This window comes from Pinus tabuliformis, chromosome 4_2 (genome assembly GCF_031772625.1).
Source record: "Pinus tabuliformis cultivar Carrire ecotype Pingquan chromosome 4_2, CPIR1, whole genome shotgun sequence".
NCBI lineage: Eukaryota > Viridiplantae > Streptophyta > Pinopsida > Pinales > Pinaceae > Pinus > Pinus tabuliformis.
The window spans coordinates 990,374,073-990,399,505 of NC_142304.1; positions in this window are offsets into that span (position 1 = coordinate 990,374,073).

Below are 25,433 nucleotides of genomic sequence, written 5' to 3' on the forward strand. Positions count from 1 at the left end.
TTGATGCCTCGAAAATCGCTGCAACAACATCGGGGATAACCACCCGGTCCGGACCTTAGTACAGCTCCTTTTCCGTTTGGAATAGTGGCTCTGACTGGGGATAATGGGACCAGTTTCCCAGAAGTAGATAAATGGGATGGATGGATGATTATAAACTACACTAGCGACGAGCAAATAACTAAAACTATCAGCAAGAATATAATAACTATGATCTATCCCGGGAACTTATTGAGCTCTAAAGCGTGGCATTAGGTGGTCTGTGTCTAAAGACAGGCATATAGATGACTCCATATTTAAGGCATAGATGAAATTCATTGAAGACTGTTGTGTCTAAATAGTTAAACAAAGCGATTAAAACAAAATTACCACACTTTATCATTCATATCATTGTCGCATGCATGATTGAAAGGAAAGGCACATCGTAAAACATCCAATAGTGGAATGAATAAAGATCTGCTGTTACAGCGCATGCATATAATCAACAATAACAAGAATAATCACATAACAATTCATATAAGAGGAATGAATTCAGACATAGATAGAAATACCATATGAGCTGCTTGACACTCCCAAATATCAATCGCTATTTGTAGTTCTTCCTTCAACGCAAAAAACATCCTCAACAACGATAATAGTGCACAATTGCATAAAGAAGCTTCCTTGTTAAATTAAGAACAATTGGCCCAGTTTGATAAAAGAATATTGACCGAAGCACAATAGTGCAAACTTCAGTCTATTAAGTCTGTTACAAAACTTTACGACCCTTTCCAAAACAACGAAAGGGTCTATAAATACTAAACTAATCTAAATATCTAATAAACAGAAATCCTACATAATTGGCATCAATAAATATTGATCCTATTTCCTGGAGCGATCTGGCAATCGGTGACATAATTTATCAGGTAGGCTGCTTGCCTTTAAACCTGAGCTGACTTGTCGCAAGCATTGGCTCTACTTCAGGTGGTTTGTTGAGAAGCGAACTGAGCTGGGCAGCATAGGTGGCATCCTGAATGTCGGGAATTATACACCCGATAGCATCTGTCAAACACTTAAGGGCGGCTCTCTGTGTGTGGGGCTTAATCAGGAAAAGCCAATATGCATCGAAGGTCAAACTGTTAACCCCAGCGATTAATCTCCCCTTTTCCTCCAAGTCAGGATAACACGTTTGCTCCAACATGTTTGTTGTTGTTATCTTTCCTGGCGTACATTGGGAGATCATATTTGCCAAGTAGAGAGTGTTGTTAACCAGATCAACTAGGTTGCTGGAGGTTGATTTACACCTTGAAGCTGCCCTTTCTGCTTTCATCACCTGTGTGTGCCATTCTGTAAAAAGTATGTCTTTATATGTTTCTGAAATCTTGGGCAAATTTGCTTCTCTCCCTTGATCAGAATCTTGCCAGTCAAGATATCCACTTATGATCTCGTCAGCCTGGTCTAACTCATTCCTGGCCTTCTCTACCTGTTGATTAATGGATGTAGTTAACTCACACAATGGCTCTGCCTCGGTGAGTTGTTGACAAAGGAGCCTAATTTGTGATATCAGTGCATTGTTTATTAGTGATGCTTCCTTTCTGAACTCCTCCACCTGTGGAGCACCTTTGATTATTTCAAGCTGCGATGACAATTGAGCGATTTGCTCATCTTTCGTTTTCATCATTTGTTCATTTGTTGCTCTCAATTGTGCCAATGCTTCCGACAATTCCTTTTGTTTCTGGATTGAATTTTGGTCAATCCTTTGCCTTTCTTCCTGCAATTTCTGGGTTAATTGATCATTCATTTGCTGTTGTACCAGCAACTGCTCCTCTACTTGCGCTGCCTTCTCCTTTGTCTCGGTCAATTCTGCCTGTAGTGCAAAAATTTCTTGGTCCTTAGTCTTTAGTAGAAGACTTACCTCCGATGCCTTGTCGATTGTTGCTGCGGAATAGGCTCTTGCATACTGTGACAGCTTTGTTAGGTCATCGGAGGGGTCCAATTCCTCCTTCCATACTACATTACCCGTGACTGTTTGCTCTGGAAAGATTGAAGGTTGATCAGTCCTTCGTCTTTTCCTTGATCGCTTTACAACTGCTCTATGCCTCGGGCTGTAGAAAACATCCAGGGGAGGAATATCTTCTACCTGAAGAACGATTTGGTCGGAGGGGTCCTTTGGTATTACTTCAACATCCTTAGAAATGGGTGGGCCGCTGGTTCCACTTAGAACCTGAGGTGAAGTGATGTCCTGTGTGTCATTTGTCTTGGAAGTGTCCCCATCTTTTGAACATTCCAATCCACTGATGATGGAATGAAACTGCTGCCATTCCTGGAATAATTTGGGGTCTATGGTAGTGTCCACATTGACATCGGTGGTGGTCTGTTTCTCCTTTTCGGTTTGGGACTCTTCCCGTTCTTTTTCTTGCTCTTTCTTCAGCTGTTCCTCTTGTTCTTTCTTTTGCCTTTCCTCTTGCTCTTTTCTCTGTTGTTCCTCTTGCTCTTTCCTCTGTTTCTCTTCGTGTGCTCTCTTCTGTCGTTCTTCTTTTTCTTTTCTCTGCCTTTCCTCCTGTTCCTTTTTATGGTCCTTTGTTACCACCGGAGGTTCCTTAGATTGTTGCCGAACAGGCCCGCTTGATGAAGTCGCTGGGGTTGTTGCTAGTAAATCTAGAGGCAGAGTTTGCAACCTCTGTTCTCTAAGCTTATTGAACTCAGTCAGCCCTTCATCATTATATTTCAATCGAGAAAGTTCTTTAGCTTGACCTATTGTTTCGGCTGCAACGAATAGGTCGTCAAACCAATCTTCTTTGTGCTCGAATTTTGTTAATTTGGCCTGCTCTAGCGCATTGTAGGCAACTTTGCTTGGATCATATGGCCTGTTTGGGATAGTCGCCAGAGTTAAAGATTGAAGCTTTGTGGCTTCCTTTTCTGCATGTTTTAGATCATGTAGAGTATAGACACCGCACCTGAAGGGAAAAGAGGGCCAGCCCCTCTTCTTTTCTTTCTTGAGAGTTTGTGTAACACTCTCAGCCGTAATCTGATAGGCAATTTCTCTTGCTAGCAACTTATCTGGTATATACAAAGGGAGAACATGTGGGTCGGCTTGGCTGCTGAAAACTCTTATGTAGGTAAATCTCTCCTCCCCGAACCAACTTGCTACCGCTGTTATATCAAACGAAGCTTGATATGAAATCTTGGGAATGGGTTTGTCAAAAATAGAATAGTGAATAGGCACCATAAAGCCATTGCAGACTTGGTACAGATGGTGCTTGTAAGAGGTCTTCCATAGTTTCTGATGGTATATGTGGATGGCCGTGGGATCTTGTGGCATCCACCTCCAGCCGAGCACGGGGAATTCAGAATTGAAACATAGTGTATCTAAGATATATGCACTGTAATAAAATGGGGGAATTTTCCTTTCTGTGACGATAGTCTGATGTCTAAAGTCACGCACAGCTTGTGCTAATTTGTCAGAAAGGATGGTGGCCCAATCCATAATTATACCATTCACAACTGCCTCCATTAGAGGAACCATCTCTATGGTAAAATTAGCAGAGTCATGCAATCCCCATAATCTACACATCATTATCCCCGCATAGCAATAAGGAGAAGCCAGAGAGTCGACTGAGTACTTACCCGAAGATTCGTGCTTGTGTTTGGCTGGATTTTGTCTCCAATCCCGGATGGGCTCGGATTCAACTTCATTTTCATTTGCAAACTTCTCCAGGAATTCTTTATTATATATCTTCTCCGGCTCAGGCAAATGATACATTTGTCTTAGATCATCCGGCCTGAACGATCCGAAGATTCTCCCATCTCTAGTGTTGAAAGTTCTGTCCAAAATTGGGATTTCTTGAATCGCCCACCGCACTACATCTGTGTATGGGAGAATTTGCTCCCTAGCCGCTATTCTGTGAAGGAAAGAGTCGGCTAAATCTTTGAGAGTGCAATCAGACTTGCGAGTAGGATCCGCAGTAGCTTCTATTACTGTCTTTTCTGGTTGTTCGGCTTCAATCAAATTGTAAGTGCCTTGCCAAGTGACTCTGGTGAGGCCCGTGCATGTAGTATCGGAAATTAAGCCCTTTTTCTTGTCCACCAGAGCTTGACCTGCTGCTGATGTAGTGGAGGCGCCTGCGGTCTTCTTTGATTTCTTCCCCATCTTGTTTGAGTTTTCTCTTTCGGATGGATTCTGCACAGAGAGACAAATGTGCGTAATACAGAGATAGCAATAAAAACTTGCAAGTGATGAGAACGTAAGCATAGGTGCGTAATAAGGGATTTAGCTTTAGAAAATGGGCGCGGACACAATCTATGGAAAGATTTTTAAGAATTATGATCTCATTAATTGGCCGTTTAAAACCTGTCATCCCTTAAATGCCCATTATATCGTTATTCGGCTGAATGATTCACTTAAGCGTGCAGTGGGCATTTTGGCGGTTGAGTGCAGGTAAATGGCTACTTAACCGATCCAGCTTTAAATATGAATGAATTGTGATATCCCATCACTTAACGGCTTTTTATTGGAAATTGCGCTTTATCGCAACGCGTCGTGGGATGAGGATGATAAAGTGCACATATAGTGTATCGCCGATCGCCGATAGCGATATCGGATCGCATCGGGGGTATGACTTGTGCGCCTTAATGATGTGCATTGGATATTACCGATTGCCGACTGCCGATTGCATCGCATCGGGGGAAAAGCTTTGAGCATAAGACTTAAGTAAAGATTACCGCCGATTATCCAATCGCCGATTTCGCATCGCATCGGGACTAATGGCATGGGGCACTTTTAAAATGTGCATGGAGTTTTGCCGATCGCCGATTGCGATATCGCATCGATGGAAATCAATGTGCCGCTTATTTATATTTCTTATGTCATTGCGATATGCGATCTTGCGATCGCTTTATCGCAATGACAAAGATTTGCCTTATTTCTTTAAATGGGTTTTTCAAAAAGATTTTATAAAATGAGTTGATTTGATTATCGGACCTTTTTGAACAATAAAAGTATTGATACCAATTAATCTTTAAAGGGACCCATTTTATATGTTAATATTTATAAATAAAAATGATATGAAATGGGGGGTTGTTGTAGAGCACAACAATTGGCGATTCGCTGGAAGAACCAGTTATCTCTGGAAATAATAGAAATACTTAAGCTTTTTTCAAAATAGAGTTTCAATCAAAGGGGAAAATTCTAATATAACTAGATATTTATGCATTCTGAATAAAATGAAACTTTTTTGTTAACTTCCTTCTCTTTCTAAGAGAACAAAAACATTCTAAGCTTTAAAATAGGCCTTTATTGGTTTATAATGATAAAATAGAATACCTTTCCAAATCAGCTTTTATAGTAAACTCATCTGTCATAGGTAGAGCCTCTGTTGCCAGCAAACATCTATAGTTTTGACAAGGATACCTTTTAACCATGTGATTGTCCATTGTCCCATCCAATTAAGAGTGTGATTAACAGAATGAATTCAAAATATGTTTTCATATTTTGTACTTCATTTCATTTTCTGTTGTTGATAAGATAAAAAGCCATTGTCCTGGTTTGGTGGCCAGCTATTGACAATGCCATTCACTGATAGTAGTCTAACTGAACAAGCTGGCTCGTGATGAGACCCCTTGTCTTGTAATTTCAAGCCATTACCATGTTTTGGTTTGCAGTATTGGTAATGTCAGATAAACTATTTCTCTATGAACATGGTAAGCAGGCTTGTAATAAGACCTCTTATCTTTAATATCTTATATTTTAGAATTACACTCTGAAAAATCACAAACTTTAGTGAATGGGATGAACAATCTTCTCCTTAAGAGTAAATGGATGACAGGGTAAGAGTTGAAGATGCTGAAATTGGATTGATTTCTATCTTGATATTGATAACCTTTTGAGACCAATTTGAAAACAAAAAATGATTTACAATATTTCTATGCTTTGAGGGGAGTTGACAAAACTTGAATTGTGATTTCAGAATATAATGATATCTAATTTCCCAGAAATTATCCTTTTTGGTTAAAAGTTCTATTATTTAAAAGCAAATGTTCATACTAGTTCTGTGGGACAACTTTTCAAACACAGCAAAAGGTCAATGGAAGATATCTCACAACCTTATTTTCTAAAAATCCTACAAACTATAAAATCCTACTGAAATGAAAGGAGAAGGGGTTACCTCCTCAGTTAAAGAATTTCTTCAAGATAAGGCCATTAACAGGGAGAGAATCTCTCAAACCTGATAAATCTTGCAATATAAAGGTTGAATGGCCTATCTTTTCACAGATCTGAAATGGTCCAAGCCACAACTTCTGGAACTTGGAGTGTTTACCCTTGTCTTCATGGGCTTTGTCCCATTTCAGAACTAAATCACCGACTTGGAATTGTTTTGAACCGGATGAGACTGAATCAAAAGCTGCTTTGATGACTTGCTGATGTTTGGCATGGATAACCTTGGCCTTTTCTCTTTCCTCTTCTAATTTTAGAATTTGGTCATGTCTAAGCTGAATAGAAGAGGAAGGATTTTCCTCAATGAACTGAACTAGGGCTAAAGAAGGAAGCACAAGATTTGTGGGCAGTACTGCTTCTTTTCCATACACACGATTAAACGAAGAGGTTCCAATAGAGGCTTTCTGTGTTATCCTATCAGCCCATAATGCAAACATTAGGGATTTGTGCCAATTTTTTTGATTTTGTTCAATAGTTCGCTTAATGATTTTAATCAGATTCTTATTAGTGGACTCCGCTAAACCATTTCCTTGGGGATAATAATTAGCAGAATATTTTAACTTAAATCCTCTTTTGATAGCAAATTCAAACATAGCATTGCCTGAAAAGTAAGATGCATTATCAAAAACAAGAGCATTTGGAACACCAAACCTGGTAATAATGAATTGATCTATGAATTCAATGATTGCTTCAGAATTTGCTGTCTTTAAAGGGATTGCCTCAACCCACTTAATAAAATAATCGGTAGCAGTAAGGATGTACTTATGCTGTTTTGAAGACGATGGAGTGATTTCCCCTATTATATCCAATCCCCATTGCTCAAATGGTTGTTCAATGTTGATTGGTTGCAGAGGGAAAGCTAATTTGCGTTGTCTTCCACTAGCAGTTTGACAATTGAGACATTTCCTTACATACTCGTCGGCATCTTTAAACAAAGTAGGCCAATAGTAACCAGCATGAATAATTTTGTGAGCTGTTGTGTCAGCTCCGAAATGTCCTCCTGCTGGTCCATCATGTAACTCCTGCAAAACCTTTTGGGCTTCAGGTTTCTCAAGGCATCTCAACAAGATAGAATCATAATTATGCCTAAAAAGCACGTCATCAATAATTGTAAAATTCTTCGCTTTTAACCTAATGGCCCTTTTGTTTTTGTAAGACAAATTTGGAGGTGCATAACTATTCTTTAAATAAAATATTAAATCTGCATATTGAGATCCAGAATCAGTAACACTTAACTGATTGATTTCTTGAGTTTGTTGTGTATCGCTTGATTCAGGAATGTTGGATGCTCCTGCCAATATCCTGCAAAAACCTTGACCTCTAACAATCTTTGCTGGCCTAATTTCTAAGTCATACTCTTGAAGCGCTGTGACCCAATTTGCCCTTTTTTCACCCAGCTCTTTTTGGATTAATAGTTTCCTGACTGCCGGGAAAGGAACTATCACTTTTGTATGGGTTTTCAAAAGGAAGGGTCTATAATGTTTGACTGCTTTAAATACAGCAAAGGCTTTTTTTTCTACATCGGAGTAATTTAATTCAGCACCCTGAAGATTTGAGCTAAAGAACGAAATGGGTGCTTCCAAATTGTGTTCATTTAGTTGCGTGAGTACTGCAGCATAAGATACGTCGGATGCAATTGTATACAATGTGAAATGATTAGAAAAATTTGGAGTATTCAAGGCTGGGGCATTGATTATTGATTGTTTGATTACATCAAAAGCTTGCTTTTCTGCTGATCCCCACTTGAAGACTGAATTCTTCTTGATCATTGTTTGAAGTGGTAAAATAATTTGAGAAAAATCAGGAACAAATCTTTTAACAAAATTGATTTGGCCTAAAAATGATTGCATCGACTTTTTATTGTGTGGGAAAGGGATTTCATAGATTTCTTTGATCCGATCAGGGTCGATATAAATGCCATCTTTGGATACAATAAAACCTAAGAGTTTTCCTTGATCAAGAGCAAAGAAAGACTTCTTTGGGTTAAGAGAAATACCATATCTTTTGCAACGCTGAAAGATTTGATTTAGATCATGCAAATGATTATACCTCTTCTTAGAGAATACAGTAATATCGTCTAGATAGATGACTATTGTTCTATTAATCAACCCTCTAAAGGCTATATCCATAGCTCTCTGGAATGTCGCTCCTGCATTTATAAGTCCGAAAGGCATTTTCTGATACGCATATGTTCCCCATTTTGTTCTGAATGTGGTTTTAAGTTGATCATCAGGATGAACCAGAACTTGGTTATATCCTGAGAATCCATCAAGAAAGGACATCAATTCAAAGCCTGCTACTGATTGGAGTATTTGCTCCATAGTAGGTAATGGGAAGTTGTCTTTCAAGCTTGCTTTGTTTAAATTTCTGAAATCAATACAAATTCGAATGTCGCCATTTTTCTTTCTGACTGGCACCATATTAGAGACCCAGTTTGAGTGTCGGACAGGAAAAATAATTTTGGCTTTCAAGAGTTTGTTAAGTTCCGACTTTATCTGGCTCTCTAAATTTGGATGTATTTTTCTTAACTTCTGCTGAATTGGTTTCTGATCAGGAAGCATAGGGATGGTGTGCTGGATAATGGATGTATCATATGTCTTCAAATCATCATACTTCCAAGCAAAGACCTGTTTGTTTTTTCTTAAGAATTTAATGAATGCCTCCTTTTCTTCCAAGGAAAGTCCTAATCCTAAATTAATGTTTTGAGGAGCATGGTCAGTACCTAGATTTATCAATTCAAACCTAAGGGTAGAACTTTGGAGCTTTGCATTAATTACAGGTTTAAACTTGTCTTTGATATCATAAAGATCTTCGAGCTTTACCACTGGTTTAGGAATTGAATTTTCCTGAGGTGTTTCTTTCATTTGTAGATCATGGTCATTTTCCTCAATAATTTGATTGTCATAGGACTTTTCAGAAGTTAGAAATTGCAAGATATCTTCATCATGGTTAAATACTCTCCAATTAGTGACATTGTCGGGAATTGAAGGCCTAAAAAGCAATTCTACGGAAAATCTATCAAGGCTGTAGTCTTCAAAAGGTAGAAGCTTGGAAGCTACATTGGCTAGTAGGTCGGCTGCCGAGTTTTGCGACCTAGGAATGGAGGAAATGTTAAATGCTGAAAAGTGTGAGGTAAGATCCTGTACTAGCGATTGATAATGCTTGAGGTGATTTGAAAGACAATGAATTGCATTCCTCACCTGTTTAACAATAATTTCAGAATCGCCGAATACTTTTAGATATTGCACTTTAAGGTCGATTGCTTTATATAATCCCTGGACTAAAGCTTCATATTCGGCTGTGTTGTTAGTGCATTCAAATTCTAACCTACAAGACAGCATTGTCTTTTCTCCTTGTGGACTAACCAAAATGCAACCTGCTCCTGAGCCCTCGCTGGATTTAGAGCCATCAAAATATAAAGACCAAAATAAAGAGGTATTAACAAAAGTATTTACATTTTCCTCAGCATCATTAAAACATCTAGACTTATCAGTTTGTGAAAATTTTTCAATCTGAGATGTAAAATGATTGACAGAAAAAGGAGATGGTTGGGCAACAAAGTTGCCAAAAAATGACTCTGACGAATAATTCCCCAGAATGTTGTTGTTGAATGCTACAGGTTGGTTTTCTTGCTCAAATTCAGTAACTGTGTGGGTCATGTGCTTCTCTCGATCGATCCTTATTTGATTTGGCTTCCCCTTGTAGGGAAGCCACATATGTGACCAATCTGTGGAAATATACCCATGCAATTTTTCGGACCAATCCCTACTCAAAATTAAACCGTAAAATTCAGGTATATCGGCTATTAGGATGTCAATTCTCTGTACAACTCTAGGATCGGCAGACAACCTGATAGTTACGGAATTAATTTCTCCCACAACCTGCACTTTGGTCCTGTCCAACTGTACAATATGAATAGCAGACTTCTGGGGTTCAATGTTCAGTTTAGAGCAAACTGAAGCTGGCATTATGTTAGATGATGCCCCTGAGTCAATTAAATAGTTGTGCAGGTTTCTGTTATAAATCTCATAGGTCAGCAGGAAGGGTGGAGTATGAGAATTCGATCTATCTCCAATTAGAACTGAATCGGTAGCTTCAACCATACTTGGAGGAGGTTGGCCTGAATCATTAGCAGCTTTTGCACTGGGAAGGGGTGTCGAGGGAACAGCATTCAATTCTTTAAGAAGTAATTTTTGCTGATGCTTTAATTTACTAAGTTCAAACATAGTTATGTTTGCTTTAGTTTTCTTCATGTCATCAACAATGTTATATTCCATTGAATCGGATACCACTAATGTTTTAGATGTTGAAGGAGAGTTAGAAGTTGAAGGCTGGTTTTGGGGAACTACTACAGGTGATTTCTTTGGAGGAACTTTTTCCTTTGTTGTGGTAGCACCTGCACTCCTTTTCTTTGAAGTTGCCTGGGCAGGTTCAGAAGTACTTTTACTTCTAGTAGTAACCGGAAAGGCTTCTTCTTCATTATCGGTATCAGAGTTGGGGAGTATAAAATCCCACATTCCGTGGCATTCAGCTACTTCTTCTTCATCATCAGTTTGTGAGGTTGTTTCCTCTTCCTCTTCTTCTTGCTCTGAATCTACGTTAGATATGACATTCGGTGGCTTTGTTTCAGTTTTCTTATAAGTCCTAAATGGTCTTTTGTTTGAGGTTTCGGCCACCTGCTTCTTTATTTCAACCATTTCGTTAGACAAAGTTTTCAGGACTTTTTGCAAACCCTCCATGTCGTATGGGTCTTTTGGGGTTTTCTTCTTGGAATCCTCTTTAAATGAGACTTTTTTGGCTTTTCTGTCTTCCAAAGCAGCTTTCTTCTCTAGAGCATTGATGCGTTTTTCCACAGCAAGTGCTTCTCTCATGTTTTCAGCTAAGGTAGGTTTCCCAACCCTGTCTACAAAAATGGCTATATTGGCAGGTAGGGCGGTAATATACCATTCGCTTCGAATTTGTTCACTTGGTTTGGAAGCTGTAGGGATTTTATTCAGGAGTTTATTAAATCTAGCATTAAATTCCTTTATTGGTTCCCTATGCTCTATTCTCAGATTGGAGAGGTCGTTTATTAAAGTAGCTAAAGACCTATCATCTCCATATTTGGTAAGAAACTGCTCTTGGCAAGTGTTCCAACTGGTAATTGAACCAGAGGGTAAGGAAAAATACCAGGATCCCGCTGATCCTTGCAAGGTGTACGGGAAGAGTCTAACAACAACATCTTGTTCTGTTACTCCTTTCAAGTTGACTGCTAACATAAAATTATTAATGTGTTCTTCAGCCTGGGTCCCATCATCTGGGTTAAATTTAGGTAGCCATTTTTCAGGAGCATCTGGTAAAGGATGCAATGGTGCAGGCATGTTGACTGCACCTGGCCTGGTCCATGGGTCTGCCATTATAATAGCAGCAGTGGTTGATACTACCGTTGGAATTCCAAATGTATGGGACGAAATTAATGCTGAGGAGTGAGCAGGTTGGGATGTTGAGGCTTCTAATCCCTGGTGAATGACAATATGTAATGGGGAAGTGGATGGTTGACTTTGCAGAGGGGAAGATGCAATGGAGGACGTGGATGAAAGCTCTTCACTATCAGATCCTTCAGTAATTTTCTTCGCCTTTTTCCTTTTGGGTAAAGGGAACTCAGTGGGTTCAATACCGAGTTTTTCGCTCTGAAGTCTGGTGAGAGGATGGGTTAAATTGAACTGCGAAGTCGCACTGCTTTGCGATACCTCAGATTTCTGTGGTGAAATCGAGAAGCTCTGAAGTTTGTGGATAAGAGACTAGACTTCAGGTGATTCAAGACTCAATTGTTCTGGAGTATGATGAGTTTGAGCAGTGGTAGTTGATTCCCCTTCTCTTTGTTTGGATACCGGCGAACCAGTATGCAAATGGGAAGATCGAGGGGATACGGAGGGAGAATTACTCTTAGAATGGCTTATAGGTTTTGACTTATGTGCCATTCATAGTTGATGGCCCTCCTTGTAGCGCCAAAAATGTTGATGCCTCGAAAATCGCTGCAACAACATCGGGGATAACCACCCGGTCCGGACCTTAGTACAGCTCCTTTTCCGTTTGGAATAGTGGCTCCGACTGGGGATAATGGGACCAGTTTCCCAGAAGTAGATAAATGGGATGGATGGATGATTATAAACTACGCTAGCGACGAGCGAATAACTAAAACTATCAGCAAGAATATAATAACTATGATCTATCCCGGGAACTTATTGAGCTCTAAAGCGTGGCGTTAGGTGGTCTGTGTCTAAAGACATGCATATAGATGACTCCATCTTTAAGGCATAGATGTTAATTCATTGAAGACTGCTGTGTCTAAATAGTTAAACAAAGCGATTAAAACAAAATTACCACACTTTATCATTCATATCATTGTCGCATGCATGATTGAAAGGAAAGGCACATCGTAAAACATCCAATAGTGGAATGAATAAAGATTTGATGTTACAGTGCATGCATATAATCAACAATAACAAGAATAATCACATAACAATTCATATAAGAGGAATGAATTCAGACATAGATAGAAATACCATATGAGCTGCTTGACACTCCCAAATATCAATCGCTATTTGTAGTTCTTCCTTCAACGCAAAAAACATCCTCAACAACGACAATAGTGCACAATTGCATAAAGAAGCTTCCTTGTTAAATTAAGAACAATTGGCCCAGTTTGATAAAAGAATATTGACCGAAGCACAATAGTGCAAACTTCAGTCTGTTAAGTCTGTTACAAAACTTTACGACCCTTTCCAAAACAACGAAAGGGTCTATAAATACTAAACTAATCTAAATATCTAATAAACAGAAATCCTACATAATTGGCATCAATAAATATTGATCCTATTTCCTGGAGCGATCTGGCAATCAGTAACATAATTTATCAAGTAGGCTGCTTGCCTTTAAACCTGAGCTGACTTGTCGCAAGCATTGGCTCTACTTCAGGTGGTTTGTTGAGAAGCGAACTGAGCTGGGCAGCATAGGTGGCATCCTGAATGTCGAGAATTATACACCAGATAGCATCTGTCAAACACTTAAGGGTGGCTCTCTGTGTGTGGGGCTTAATCAGGAAAAGCCAATATGCATCGAAGGTCAAACTGTTAACCCCAACGATTAATCTCCCCTTTTCCTCCAAGTCAGGATAACACGTTTGCTCCAACATGTTTGTTGTTGTTATCTTTCCTGACGTACATTGGGAGATCATATTTTCCAAGTAGAGAGTATTGTTAACTAGATCAACTAGGTTGCTGGAGGTTGATTTACACCTTGAAGCTGCCCTTTCTGCTTTCATCACCTGTGTGTGCCATTCTGTAAAAAGTATGTCTTTATATGTTTCTGAAATCTTGGGAAAATTTGCTTCTCTCCCTTGATCAGAATCTTGCCAGTCAAGATATCCACTTATGATCTTGTCAGCCTGGTCTAACTCATTCCTGGCCTTCTCTACTTGCTGATTAATGGATGTAGTTAACTCACACAATGGCTCTGCCTCGGTGAGTTGTTGACAAAGGAGCCTAATTTGTGATATCAGTGCATTGTTTATTAGTGATGCTTCCTTTCTGAACTCATCCACCTGTGGAGCGCCTTTGATTATTTCAAGCTGCTATGACAATTGAGCGATTTGCTCATCTTTCGTTTTCATCATTTGTTCATTTGCTGCTCTCAATTGTGCCAATGCTTCTGACAATTCCTTTTGTTTCTGGATTGAATTTTGGTCAATCCTTTGCCTTTCTTCCTGCAATTGCTGGGTTAATTGATCATTCATTTGCTGTTGTACCAGCAACTGCTCCTCTTCTTGCGCTACCTTCTGCTTTGTCTCGGTCAATTCTGCCTGTAGTGCAAAAATTTCTTGGTCCTTAGTCTTCAGTAGAAGACTTACCTCCGATGCCTTGTCGATTGTTGCTGCGGAATAGGCTCCTGCATACTGTGACAGCTTTTTTAGGTCATCGGAGGGGTCCAATTCCTCCTTCCATACTACATTACCCGTGACTGTTTGCTCTGGAAAGATTGAAGGTTGATCGGTCCTTCGTCTTTTCCTTGATCGCTTTACAACTGCTCTATGCCTCGGGCTGTAGAAAACATCTAGGGGAGGAATATCTTCTACCTGAAGAACGATTTGGTCGGAGGGGTCCTTTGGTATTACTTCAACATCCTTAGAAATGGGTGGGCCGCTAGTTCCACTTAGAACCTGAGGTGAAGTGATGTCCTGTGTGTCATTTGTCTTGGAAGTGTCCCCATCTTTTGAACATTCCAATCCACTAATGATGGAATGAAACTGCTGCCATTCCTGGAATAATTTGGGGTCTATGGTAGTGTCCACATTGACATCGGTGGTGGTCTGTTTCTCCTTTTCGGTTTGGGACTCTTCCCGTCCTTTTTCTTGCTCTTTCTTCAGCTATTCCTCTTGTTCTTTCTTTTGCCTTTCCTCTTGCTCTTTTCTCTGTTGTTCTTCTTGCTCTTTCCTCTGTTTCTCTTCGTGTGCTCTCTTCTACCGTTCTTCTTTTTCTTTTCTCTGCCTTTCCTCCTGTTCCTTTTTATGGTCCTTTGTTACCACCGGAGGTTCCTTATATTGTTTCCGAACAGGCCCGCTTGATGAAGTCGCTGGGGTTGTTGCTAGTAAATCTAGAGGCAGAGTTTGCAACCTCTTTTCTCTAAGCTTATTGAACTCAGTCAGCCCTTCATCATTATATTTCAATCGAGCAAGTTCTTTAGCTTGACCTATTGTTTCGGCTACAACGAATAGGTCGTCAAACCAATCTTCTTTGTGCTCAGGGGAATGACAAAGGGAAGTGGATTATTGATGTGGAGCCCAACGCCACTATCTCCACCATGAAGATCCAGAAGGAGGAACCCAAAGATTGAGAGGATGGGGAGTGCCTCTTCCACTCCGAGATGTGGGTAAAGGGTTCCCCACTACAGTTCATTGTCGACGGCGGAAGCCAAAAGAACCTCATTTTGGTAGAGTTCGTGAAGTGACTAGGCTTACTGACCACAGTGCATCCACAACCATACACAATCAGGTGGCTTCACCAAGGATGGGATCTTCGCGTGAGCCAGCAGTGTCGCTTTCCATACAACATCAAGCCCTTCACGGATGAGGTATTATGTGATGTTTCTCCCCTTGATGTTTGTGATGTATTATTAGGCCAACCATACCTATGGAAGCGACATGTTATGTATGAGTCAAGGCCTCGTGCTGTTATTGTTACTTTGGGAAATAATTTGTACAGGATACTGGAGGTAGCACCGCCTACCGCCATGTCTTTGGTTACTGCAAAATAATGCAGTAAGCTCATTTCAAAAACCAGGAAATTTGTTTTCCTAGTGATATGCCCTCAGGGAAAGAAGAATACGGTGGCCATGACCTCCATACAAGGCCCCTCCGCATGGCAACAACAGATGGACAAGGTCATGGAGGAGTACGAGGACATCTTCACCTCCCCCACAAGGGTGCCTCTACACTGTCAGGTCAAGCACTCCATCGATCTGACCCCAAGTGTGTCGCTTCCCAATGGACCAATCTATCGATGCTCCATTCTAGAGAACGACGAAATCAAGAGGCAGATTCAGGAGCTACTACAGAAAGGTCACATCCATCTGAGTTCATCACCCTATGGGAGCCCAATCGTGTTGGTACAGAAGAAGGATGGGACTTGGAGACTTTGTATTGACTATCAGGCGCTGAACAAGATCATTGTCTGGAATAGGTACCCGATCCCATGGATTGATGACCTTCTGGACCAACTAAAGGGGGGAAAATATTTCAGTAAGATCGACTTGAAGTCTAGCTATCACCAGGTACCAATCGAACCCTTCGATGTGTGGAAGACTGCCTTCAAAGCCAAGGAGGGCCTTTTCGAATGGTTGGTTATGCCTTTTGGGTTGATGAATGCTCCTGCAACCTTCATGAGGCTAATGGATGACATCTTACGGCCATTCACTAACTCATTTGTAGTGGTATACTTGGATGACATCCTGATCTTCAGCCAAAGATGGGAAGAGCACCTCCACCACATCCGACATGTTCTCCAAACATTGCAAAAACGCAAGCTATGTGTCAATTTGGAGAAATGCACTTTTTGCATAACCCAGGTTCGGTATCTAGGATACATTATTAATGAAAGAGGGGTGCATGTGGGTCCATCCAAGATCTAATTCATTCAAGATTGGCCAGCCCCAACCACTCTGATAGAGCTCCATAGCTTTCTAGGTCTTGCCAATTTCTACCGCAAGTTCATGTTGGGATTCTCTCATATCACTTGGCCCTTGAGTCAAGTCACCAAGGGAGGATCAAAAGAAAAAAAAAATTGGTTTGAATCTCAATAGAAGGCATTCACAAAGTTTAAACATCACCTCTGCTCTACATGAGTGCTCACTTTACCAAACTTGCAACGGCCATTTGAGATTGAGACAGATGCATCTGACTATCCTATTGGGGCAGTCCTTACTCAACAGTGGCATCTAGTGGCATATCACAGTGAGACACTTTCAGACACAGTCTGGAAGTATCCAACTTATGACAAAGAGATGTATTCCATTGTGCAAACCTACCAACAATGGAAGTATTGCATTTTGGGGAAGGAAACAGTCATCCACATAGACCACTGACCCCTGCAGTTCATACATATGCAAGGGAAGTTGCAGAATGATTACCATCAAAAGTGGTCCACATACCCGCAGCAGTTCTATTTGAATATCAAGTATAAGAAGGGTAGCACCAATAATTTTGTAGAATGACTCAGCTGACCACCAATCATGGTGTTAACCACGGTGCTCAACTCTTGTGGGCACGAGACTTCTAATTGGCCACTTCTTTACAAAAGCAACCCATAATTCAGCCACACATACTAGATGCTCTTGGAGGGTCAGCAAGTTCCAGATTTTCACCTCCAAGATGCCCTGTTATGCCACCTAGGAAACCTTAGTGTTCTTTCAAGTGAGCAAGCCAATATGATTTGGGAAGCGCACTACAGTTGGGCTGCTGGGAATTTCGGGGTCGAGAAAACAGTGGTAGTATTATTTCTATTGGCCAAATCTTCGATAGGATGTCAAGAAGTAGATCAGATCCTGCACTACCTGTGCCATTTCCAAACCGACCATCAAGAAGCAAGGCCTCTATACTCCACTACCTACCCCTAGTTGACCTTAGGAATCCATCTCCGTGGATTACATGTTGGGCCTTCCTTCTACTAAGCATGGCAATGACTCTTTTTTTGGGTCATCGACAAATTCTCAAATATGGCCATTATGGCAGCATGCAAGAAGAATATCATAGCAAAAGCCACTGCTAAACTCTTCTTTGAATGAGTGTGGGTACACTATGGGATCCCATAGTCTATCATCTTAGATCAAGACAGCAGATTCCTAAGTACATTTTGGTTCAGTCTCTAGTCGATGCTAAACACCAAGCTCACTAAGTCCACAGCTTTCCATCCCTAAAATGATGGCCAGACAGAGGTCGTCAACAGGATGATCGTACACATTCTATGCATGTACAACTCAAAGCATTCAAGAACATGGGATAAGAATCTTCCCTATGTCTAGCACAGCTATAACCGGGCTCTCCACAACTCAACTGGCCCTAGACCTTTTCAGGTGGGCTTGGGATTCCAGTCACTATGTCCCATTGACGTGGCCATACCATTTGCAGCTACTCAAGCAGATTCGGCTCATGTCCACTCGGAAGCCGATAAGGCAAATAGCTTCATTGAGAACATCCAACATATCTGACATCAGGTCCATGACATTCTGGAGAAATCAAAAGCCAAGTACAAATAATGACATGATCAACATCGGGTTCCACATAAGTTTCAGGTGGGCGACAAAGTCTGGTTGCATTTTCGTGGGCTCCAGTATTGCAGCAATAATGCTGCAACTCCTGGGACTCCCTTCTTTACTTTTATCAACTCGGTAGTTCGTAACAAACTTGGAAGTGACGGTGTTGTATGCACAAGTACTAGCTCTTGCCGCAGCTGTCACTTGGTCAACTGGCACAAGTCCGCTAGGGGCTTAATCCAACTTATATGAGCTCTTAGAAGAAGATTTTTAATTGATGGATGAAAGCTAACTCAAAGGAAGCTAATCTACTTGCGGGAAGAAACTGGAAGCCAAAAAGTAATTCAAATCCTAGCAAACCCTAATTCTACCAGCTAGTCCTACTAATGCAAAGGAGAGAATGCAAACTACTGGAAGGGATGCCATTACTTCAATGAAGGTATATGCCATAGGATTTGGCCAGCTGCCTACATTGCAGAGCTTCCATTGCCCAACTGGCCATGCAAGCCAGTTGTGCCTCCTTTTCTTGCATCTGTTGTTTTAGAGATTGTATCTCTATGCCTGCCTGCAATTCCATTTCCTGTAGTTTCCGGTTCAGTTCCTCAAGATTAGCTTGCATTCCTTCTTTTTCTTGAGGTTCTGTTGTGGTGTCCTTGACTGTTGTGTCCTCTTCTTTCCTCTGTCCCTGTAGTTGTAGCTACTGTCTAAGCATCTCATTCTCTTCTCTTAACCTGCCCTGTTGGGAGCTTTCCACATGCCGTACTCTTTCCAACTCCCTTTGTGTTTCCTTGAGCCTTTCCTCTAAAGGCCCTATATCTGCTACCCTCTTGGATTTAGCGATCCTCATCCAAGTGTGGGTTCGTACTCTTTCTTCCTCTAGTGCTAGAAACAGTGGTACTGTGAATTTTTGAGGAATAATTTTTCCGGCCTCCAAAAAGTTATAATAAGAGCCCAGGCTGGGCTGGGGGCTTGGTTCCATGATGACATTGGTCTTCTCCTCCTCCTGTGGTGACTTGGCTGCTATTTCCTCCATCTGCTCAGTTTCCTTCAACCTAGCCAAAGTTTCCTGCAGAGCCGCCTCGGCATCCTGTAGAAAGGCTTTCGAGTTCAATTTCTCCATCCTTTCCCTCCATGAGGATGTTTTCGGGCTCCCCCGCTCATAAGTAATGGATTCCTTGGAGGGGGACCTATCCCTTGGTGTGGTAGGGGTATCCACAATTGTGATTGGCTCTTTTGATGGAGGTTGGGGTCTGCTAGTCTTAATTCTCACACTCCTTCTTGCTTTAAAATACAGAGGAGTCTCCCTCTTTCATTTTTCCTTTGGCTTGGGAGAGGTACCTAGGGTGGCCAGCATGGCTACTGCCTCCCTAGCTAGAATTTCGGCCGATTTCTCCTTCTGTTGTCCTTTTTCCGAACTTCCTGTAGAAAGTCCTGTAGTGGTTGGTTTCTGGCTTCCTGTAGAAGCCGTTTTTAAACTTCCTGTAGAAATAGCCTTCTGGTTTCTTGTAGAAGCAGATAGCACCATTTTAGCCTGCTTGGCTGAGGGTGCTTTTTCCTTTAGCTTGGCTAAGGCTGCCTTAGGGGTGCCCTCACTAGCTTGGACTTTCTCAGTCCTTTCTACCCTGCTCTGTAGTCTTTTCTCCCTAGGTGTTGGTGTAATTTTACCACCCTCTATTTTGGCAGCTTGGCCTTTTTCTTGTGTTCCTTTCTGTTCTTTCTTTGGTTTTTTTCCTGGGATTTCTTGTCCTTTAGCTTTCTTCTCTGCCTGAGTGTGCTCCTACTCCTCGTTGCTGGAGGAAGTGAGCTCCTCGGCCAAAATTTGGATGTCATCATCCTTAGACATATTCCGAAAAAATTCCTAGGAGAGAGGGACAGTGTAAGTGTGGAGTACATCTTCCACAAGGAGCTTGATAAGCCCATGATGGGCTAGCTGGTCTGGTGTCCCCTCTCTCAGTTTGGTGGCACACTCAATCATGGATTGCAGGAGGAAGTAAGGAATGCTCAATTTTTGTTCTGAGGGTAGGTCCATTTGGTGCCTGAGTTCTGTGAGCAACCGGAAATGATAGCCATACACGATGCTAAATCACCCCTCACACATAATATACTTCATAATTTGGAGGCTGACTTCACTCCAGAACGGTTGTAGGCTAGTTCTTCGAACTCCATTCTTGTCCTCTGAAAATTGTTCCTCTAGCAAGAAGAACTCTTTTTTAGCTTTCTGACCCAATTTTCTCTCCTCCTTATCCCAGGGTACCCCAATCGGTAGATCAGTTACTCTGCTAATGAGCTGTGGGGTGAGTCTGAGGGTCAATCCTCTGAAGTTGACAACAGCCAATGCCTTTGACTTCAACTTCAAGGACCTTAGGAATTCTTCTGTAATTTCATCATCGTGACCTTGAAGCTTGTCACAGAATGACATCCAGTGTGCACGGGAAAACAAGTCCACCACCTCAGGGGTTTCCCGTAATTTCTTGGAGTCCAAAGGTTGTTTTCTAATGAACCCTCCCGGCATGGTAAAAAACTCTGTTTTTTTTGTTCTGAACTTGCCTGCTCGTGTACAGAAGGAGGACTTCGGGATATCTCTACACAGAGCACAGAGCTACGTCTCCGTTATGCACACAGTCATATAAAGTTAACAATCTTTCACCAGTGAGCCTTGACAGTGTCTCAATTTTTCTACAGGAGGGAATTTAATTCAATACCCTGGAGAAAATCTCGCATGCAGACTACGAAGACAATTTCATGCAGCGATAAGAAAACGGCTTTTAAATTCATAGACAGACTTGCATTCACATTTTCCCTACCCCCTCAACACGTCAAATTCACCACCTTTTGAATTATTTGCATCGGAAAGTTATGTTCAGGCCTACCTCACTAAGAATTTCCACCCTCGACGTGAACTGTCCAACCTTCTTCGTAATGTCGGGTTCCCTGTAGCACAGCTTCCTGTAGAAATCGTGCAACGCTTCAAGAGGATGTTACGGTGGTTCTGGACGAGTCTTAGCAGCAGCAGGATGTTGGAACAGACCGAGAACTCGGGCTAACAAATTGCAGAGGAGGAGGATCCGTACTCGGCTGCAAAACAGTTGTGAGTATAAATGACTGCAGTGTATCATAAGTTATTCAACCAGCCGATTTTGAATTGTTGCGGAATTCATGGCACGGGGGTGAGCTGTCCCGGTCGATCCGTTGGCCGACCTCATAGCCATCATTCCTTGGTGTGTCCCTGACCACCGAATTCTTCCCTCTGCATTCTCTGTCACCATTCCTGTCATACTGCCGCTTCTCCCCGACTGGACACTTCCCACATGTCAATTGCTATCTTTTTGGCATAACCATGCCCATTCGGATCCTACGAGGCCGTCTGACTAGTTGTGGTGGCCAGTTGAATGGCTACCAGACTTGTTCAATCCATCCATTCTCATAGTCATGCAAATTTAGAGTATAGCTTATGTAATTTGATGAAATAAGGTTAGGCACTTACCTGTGTGGCCATGGACGTGGTATTTTCAGGTTTCGGGACAAGGAATGCTGGATCTGCTTGCTGCTACTTCGTGCACGGGCGCTGGAGCTCCTTTTCATTGGCTGTTGCTGGCTATGAGACCTTGAGACCCGATTTCCTAGTGGTGAATGCTGCATGCACCGGCTTCATGAGCTGTTGGTGTCTCCATGGTATGTGCTCCAACCGGATCAGCTGCTACAGGATTCCTGTAGGACATCCTGTAGTCGTTTCTCCTCCTGGGGTGCATGCTGAAATAAATGAGTCGCGTTCACAGGTGCAGGGTCCTAAGGTCACCTTGAATGGTAAAGTGTGCGAGCCTCTGCAACGACGCCAAAAATATGGTGGGCTCCAGTATTGCAGCAATAATGCTGCAACTCCTGGGACTCCCTTCTTTACTTTTATCAACCCGGTAGTTCGTAACAAACTTGGAAGCGACGGTGTTGTATGCACAAGTACTAGCTCTTGCCGCAGCTGTCACTTGGTCAGCTAGCACAAGTCCGCTAGGGGCTTAAGCCAACCTCTATGAGCTCTTAGAAGAAGCCTTTTAACTTATGGTTGAAAGCTAACTCAAAGGAAGCTAATCTACTTGCGGGAAGAAACTGAAAGCCAAAAAGTAACGCAAACCCTAGCAAACCCTAATTATACCAGCTAGTCCTACTGATGCAAAGGAGAGAATGCAAAATAATGGAAGGGATACCATTACTTCTATGAAGGTAAAATACATGTGTTTAGACTACCTCTACGTGAAGAAAACATCTTTTTGTATTTTTGAATAAGTTATTAGAATTATCATGCATGTGATTTTAACTGGCTTTTTACTGTGCAGGGGTGGATCAGGGAGGAGAAATGCTTGGAAAATGTTGGGAAGGTTCAGAGAGGGTATAAGGAGTCCCTAACACCCTTCCAGAGAGTTTCACAAAGTTTGGCTATCAAGAAACCTCATTTGTGAGCTTCTACAGGAAGTTTGCAGGGGTTCTACAGGATGTTCAGGGATTTCTACAGGATGTTCGAAAATTTCTACAGGATGTTTAAAAAGTGGATATTAGAGGATGGGTGAGTGAGGGAAGATGCATGAATGGATAGGGAGGTAGGATAGGGGCCTGGAGTGACCCAGGAACTGGTGGATGGAGTGGTGAGAGGGTGTAGAAGGCTGACTTGGCTTAAATAAGGCTAAGACAATGATGGAGAAAGAAGGTAGGGTTACATGGGCAAAAGGACAGGTTTGAGATGAGGAACCTAGCTAGGAGATGGAACAGTTGGCTCTGATGAAGCTTAGGCAGATGAGAGAGTGGTATAGATGCCGTGCATGGTGTACATTTAACCGAATCAACAAAGTCTTACAAATAATCAAAGTCCTAGCTAATCGAATCTAACTGTCAATAAAACGAATGAATAGCAGCTTTATTAGGAAAGAAAACCATGTACATCAATCATGCAAAGAAACATTTCAGAGATCTGAACCCATAACTAACTTCTGCAAATGAAAACAGTACACTAAGGATTTCATGGTCAAGCAAACTAGTGTTTTTGTTGTGGCAGCACTGTTTCTTCAATTCCAGCCCCTGATCCAATAAGGATGAGGTGAAACTGAGAGTGTTTTTGACCCTTTTCTTGGAGCTTTTTTCCTGTTATTATCCTACCAATCTATTTTAAACATCTGAAGCAATTCTATTCATAAACAGTGACCTATTTAACCAATACAACTAAATTTGCCCAACAGAAATACGTTTCAAATGCATAAAAGGAAAACAACGATGCATCAGGTAAAGGTAACAGTACAAAAAGGAAGCCCTAGGCTCTCAGGTTGGGCCCAACCCTGAGAGCTATGGCTCGTATAGAAAACTCAGAGTTGATATAAAATCAGACTGCTTCTTATTATCAAAAAATAGTCATAAGTCAAGAGTTATGCCAAAATGGCTACAAGAGAACAAAGTAAAGCTAACAGCACTGTAGTGCAAAATATGCAATGGTTTCAAAAGTCCCTTACGAAGGCTGAGGCCTTAACATTTATACACCACGAGGGCCCTAGCTGGCCTCCTAAATCTATGGGACTTGGCTGTCTAAACTGTGAGTAGACAGCCCCTTCCAAAATCTGCTTGGCTGCCTTCTAGATCTGGTTTTGGTGGCCTTTGGAGCTCACTGTTGGGGGTGAAGATCCTAAGGAAGGGCTATTCAATGCCATAGACAACCCCCCTATGAATCCTCACCTCAAGCTTGGCTGTCTTCTAGCCCATGATTGCTCGGTTTTGCTCCAACATGTGTCAAAAAACCTGAAATGAGCACGTGTTAGCCACCTAGGAAGAGTGACTACCCTTATTCATACAAATGACATAAACATACTGAAAAATAACGCATAAGCTATGAAAAATTAAGGATTGAACAAGGATTGGACAAGGATAATTAGGCCAAATGAGCCCAACAAGTTACCAAATTTGGGGCTCATCATCACCCCCCTGCTAAAAGGGTTGCTCATCCTCTGAGCAACTAGTCCAACTCCTCATTTTTCATTGCTTTAATTGCCACCCTCACATCCCATGCTTCTGAAGTAGTATCCTCCTCACTGTCATGGAATCCGGCCTTCCTTTCCACCTCTTCCCACTGCTTATGCTCTTCTTCTTCTATCCCTCCTTCTAACAATCCCAAAAGCAAAGGTGGACTTTGCTTGAGGCCTATCCAGCTGGCCTGGAGGTTCTGCATAGACTTCTTGTAGAGAGGCACTCATGCCAAGGCCTCCCTCATTCTAGTTGGAGTGTGATATTCCCTGATTTTGAGGTTGTGGGACAATGTGTTCCACCTACGGGTGCAAGCATGAACACAATTGTCCCCTAATAATCGCTCCATATCCTCGAAGTGTGCTATTTCCTGAGCCTGCCGATCCATGTACTCTAATAAAGCCTGAGAGTTGGTTGCTAGGTGCTGGGGAGTGGATATCAATGTTGTGGGGTCCCCTGGCTCTGCTATAATCAGCAGTGGTTCATGTAGTTCTCGGTCCATGACATTTCTGACCTCTGCCGCTCTCTTTTCTTCATGGTTTAACCATGAGGTCATTGCCATCAGCTGCATGTCCCCTACTGCTGTGTTGGGGTCCCACGAGGTTATGTTTGGAAGGGCCAAATTATGAAGGTAAAACTCTGAAAGCTTAGCCTTATCTTTCGATGAACTTCTGTTACATAAATCCATGAACTGCTGGGGGTTTTGGATTTGGGAGATACCCCTTTGTGCTAATGTGTTGATTTGGAATTACAGCCACTGATCCCTTAGGTATAGGCCATAGGATTTGGCTGGCTACCTACATCGCAGAGCTTCCATTGCCCAACTGGCCATGCAAGCCAGTTGTGCCTCCTTTTCTTGCATCTGTTGTTTTAGAGATTGTATCTCTATGCCTGCCTGCAATTCCCTTTCCTGTAGTTGTCAGTTTAGTTCCTCAAGATCAGCTTGCATTCCTTCTTTTTCTTGAGGTTCTGTTGTGGTGTCCTTGGCTGTTGTGTCCTCTTCTTTCCTCTGTCCCTGTAGCTGTAGCTGTTGTCTAAGCAGCTCATTCTCTTCTCTTAACTTGGCCTGTTGGGAGCTTTCCACATGTCGTACTCTTGCCAACTCCCTTTTTGTTTCCTTGAGCCTTTCCTCTAGAGGCCCTATATCTGCTACCCCCTTTGATTTAGCGATCCTCATCCAAGTGTGGGTTCGTACTCTTTCTTCCTCTAGTGCTAGAAACAGTGGCACTGTGAATTTTTGAGGAATAATTTTGTCGGCCTCCAAAAAGTTATAATAAGAGCCCAGGCTGGGCTGGGGGCTTGGTTCCATGATGACATCGGTCTTCTCCTCCTCCTATGGTGACTTGGCTGCTCTTTCCTCCATCTGCTCAGTTTCCTTCAGCCTAGCCAAAGTTTCTTGTAGAACCGCCTCGGCATCCTGTAGAGAGGCTTCCGAGTTCAGTTTCTCCATCCTTTCCCTCCATGA